Source organism: Sinocyclocheilus rhinocerous, unplaced genomic scaffold (assembly GCF_001515625.1).
Source record: "Sinocyclocheilus rhinocerous isolate Xijiao unplaced genomic scaffold, SAMN03320098_v1.1 scaffold86, whole genome shotgun sequence".
NCBI lineage: Eukaryota > Metazoa > Chordata > Actinopteri > Cypriniformes > Cyprinidae > Sinocyclocheilus > Sinocyclocheilus rhinocerous.
This window is the reverse complement of record NW_015650012.1, coordinates 313,049-317,466: the sequence shown is the minus strand read 5'-3', so window position 1 is coordinate 317,466 and position 4,418 is coordinate 313,049.

Below are 4,418 nucleotides of genomic sequence, written 5' to 3'. Positions count from 1 at the left end.
AACTTTGGAAAATTCTGATGAAGCACAATACTGCAAATCGAATCATCATCCATGTGGGGGAGAATGATATTCGGAAAGAGCAGTCAGAACTCCTTAAGAAGGACTAAAGTGAACTCTTTGAAACACTTCGAAGACTTAAAGTTCAGTCGTTCATCAGTGGACCACTCCCAGCAAGGGGAACTAATATTTCAAAACTAAAATTTTCATGTTTGCTTGGGCTGAACACATGGCTACAAAGAATCTGCAGCTTAAAAGTAGTCAATTTCATCGACAACTTAAATCTTTTCTGGGGCCATAGACAACTGTTTAAACTGGCCTCCACCCAAACAAACTTGGTGCGAGAGTGCTAAAGGACAACATCTACTTCTCCCTCCGTCATCCTTCAGTAGTGTGTGCCAAACTACTCAACCTGAATGGCACACACACACTTAAACCTCTTAAATCAATTTTTAAATCATTTTCAAAGTTTTTAAATTCCTTGTTTTATTGTTGTGATAATTTTTTTTATTATTATTATTTTCTTTTCTTTTATGTAAAGCACTTTGAATTACCATTGTGTATGAAATGTGCTATATAAATCAACTTGCCTTGCCTATCTATCTGTCTATCTGTGTCTATCTATCTATCGTTCTATCGTTCTATTTATCGTTCTATCGTTCTGTTGCTCTATCTATCTATCTATCTATCTATCGTTCTATCGTTCTATCTGTAGTTCTATCTATCTGTCGTTCTCTATGTCATTCTGTCTCTATCATTCTGTTATTCTGTTAATTGTTCCATTCCTCCCATCCATTGGCCGTTCTCTCTCACTGTCTCTCACTATAATGTAAGGTATTAATATAAGAATATATTATATACTAACTAGATTTTTAACATTCTGCATGTTATTCTTGTCATATTCCGGTCTCCAGATATTGCTCTTTCAGTGTAAATCTGTACATCTGTTTTTTCCCCCAACTCCACACCCCACTTTAACATCCACTGGTCAAAATTGTATAAATCTAACCACTTAGAAAAGTAATAGCACACATTTTGAGATATGCAAGCACCACTAAAAATAATTGCTTCAAATTAATACTTCAAATTATTCATAGCCACGTAAACCAATACTGCAGAGAGAGATACATGTGGCTCTTCCAGATGAATGGTAATGTGGAAACAGCACCTCTTGTTTGAATACACATCCCCTACGGTGAAACTATAGTGCTTATGGACTGATGTAAATGATTTGCCTCCACCGCATGCCGTTGTATATGTAAATGAAAGCTCCTTGAAAGTGTCTGCAAAAAAACATTTGCAGAGGGGAATGATGAAGTGCTCCCTATCCTACTGTATTCCTCTGTTTGCGCTAAGCAAGGACAATCTATTGTCATGAATATGACAGCGTCTGTATGAGTAATTACTGCAGCCCACTGCACACTGTCCAGTTTCCCTTCCGTCTAATGGGAGAGCACAGAACTAATGCTCAGAAGAGTTTGAGAGTGATCCTCTGATGAAATGAGATGTGGCAGTGGTGTGGCTGTACGTATGGTCATCCATTTGATTACTCTGGTGCACCACCGGTGGTTGTAAACATGAAAATTGCGTCACATTTCTTCTCAGCAAATCAGAAAGTTTAAAAGGTCATTATTGACTTTGTGGGAAAGAGACTGCTGAGGTGTTGACATCCTAATGGACTAGGTCTATAATTAAATGTTTGCCTGCACCCTCACTCACATGATAAATGCTGCTCTCATCGAATAGTGAGATATCATTTTCAACCAGCATGACTCATCCTCTCAGCTTCCTCTGCCAAGGACAGAGACACAGGATTTAGAGCAGCACTCTCACAGAGGAACTCTTCCATTCCCAAGCTCAAAACAAGAAACTGGGAACTAACTTTATGTTTCTTCAAGGAAATACAAAAAGAGAATAGCTGTTGGTCATTATGTCGATTTGTAGGCCAATCCAGAAGGATAATTCACCACTGGTTCCCTTGGGAATTTCGTAGGTTTTTAAGAATAGTTTTAGGATTATGAATAAAATAATGTGTGTTGAAAAAACTTTGAAAGACTTTTTTTTAAATTCTGAAGCAGTTGCTACAAAAAGACTTATAGTTTATTAAGAATACAATGTCTTAAAAAAAATTATTTAAGCTAATATGGAATTTATGTTGTAGATCAAAACATCTCCTCAAAACAATATAAACCACAGCCCTAATTTTGTTGTAAATTGTCATTCTCAAAACCCACTGACAATTCCTTAGAGAATCCATGGCTCAAAAATGCTAATTTCCAACTGGGTAATAGGACAACAAACTGAATAGCTTTAGTTGTAGATAAGCTTAGGTTTATAGGCTTTAGTTATGATGCTTTGCTGTTGTCACATAACAAAGCCTTGGCAGAAATAATCAATTACAAAATTTAATATGCAAATAGAAAGAAGGCCGGTGCAAATCTGCATGCAAATATACATGTGCGTACTGTAGTAAAAAAAAAAAAAGATGTAAATAAAACTCAGATTATTGAATTTTACTCATTTTAGTTTTTCTACTCTAAAATTTAATGTTTAATTCAATGTGTTACTTGTTTATTTGTAATTGTGACATTTACCAGCATTTTCTGAGGAAAAATAATTTCTATACCAACATTTTTCAGTATGTATGTGTATATCTATCTATACACACACACACACACACACACTGAAACATATTATAAATTATATATATATTAATGTAATATTCAATACATTTAATAAAACAGCATGTTAACTAGTTTGAGCTTTAAAATCTCGCAGCAGCAGTAGTAAAACAGTAAAAGTAAAACAGAATGCTTGAATATCAACTTCAAACAAAATTTTCGAACAAATCTTTTAATCAGAATTGTCTGCAAAATGTAATAATAAATATACTTATCTTGTATATAAGAATTGGCTAATGAATCTATCTGTAGATCAGATGGTACATTTGTAGATGTTTATAGAGTGAATGTGTGCACTTGCTTAACACAGCTGAAAAATATAAAGATCTTCTAAATAAACTAATATAATATATAATCTTTAAATGTCAAATTATTGAGTGCAAAGAACAGATAATTGTGGTAAAATCTCTAATTTGTTCATAGATTGCTTCAAAAGTGCAGGCTCAAAATTTGGAGCAAGATCTAAAGGCCAGAACAGGGGAAATGTGATGGTATTTAACGAAATAAAAAGTCAATAAGTGAATTTATAAGTAAGTAAGTTATATTTTAAATAAGCTATTAAGCAGCATATAAATTGTTGTTTATTACCGCTGCCAGTTAATACAAGCTTGAGCTGTTTTTTTCCTGTAGGGAATACAATGCTGCCTTGAAAGCACTGTAATAAATGCGTAGTCGTCCAGGAAGTGACCACTGAAGCACCAACCCAGCTAAAAAAAATATCTTAAACCAGCCTAAGATGGTTTGCTTTTTTTAACTGGTTTAGGCTCTCCCAACCTGATGTGTTACTTGTTTATTTGTAATTGTGACATTTACCAGCATTTTCTGAGGAAAAATCATTTCTATACCAACATTTTTCAGTATGTATGTGTATATCTATCTATACACACACACACACACACACACTGAAACATATTATAAATTATATATATATTAATGTAATATTCAATACATTTAATAAAACAGCATGTTAACTAGTTTGAGCTTTAAAATCTCGCAGCAGCAGTAGTAAAACAGTAAAAGTAAAACAGAATGCTTGAATATCAACTTCAAACAAAATTTTCGAACAAATCTTTTAATCAGAATTGTCTGCAAAATGTAATAATAAATATACTTATCTTGTATATAAGAATTGGCTAATGAATCTATCTGTAGATCAGATGGTACATTTGTAGATGTTTATAGAGTGAATGTGTGCACTTGCTTAACACAGCTGAAAAATATAAAGATCTTCTAAATAAACTAATATAATATATAATCTTTAAATGTCAAATTATTGAGTGCAAAGAACAGATAATTGTGGTAAAATCTCCAATTTGTTCATAGATTGCTTCAAAAGTGCAGGCTCAAAATTTGGAGCAAGATCTAAAGGCCAGAACAGGGGAAATGTGATGGTATTTAACGAAATAAAAAGTCAATAAGTGAATTTATAAGTAAGTAAGTTATATTTTAAATAAGCTATTAAGCAGCATATAAATTGTTGTTTATTACCGCTGCCAGTTAATACAAGCTTGAGCTGTTTTTTTCCTGTAGGGAATACAATGCTGCCTTGAAAGCACTGTAATAAATGCGTAGTCGTCCAGGAAGTGACCATTGAAGCACCAACCCAGCTAAAAAAAATATCTTAAACCAGCCTAAGATGGTTTGCTTGTCATAACTGGTTTATGCTCTCCCAACCTGGATAAGCCAGGGTGTTCAACTGGTCTGCCAGCTAAAAAGTGCTCGAAACCCGTTATAAAACCA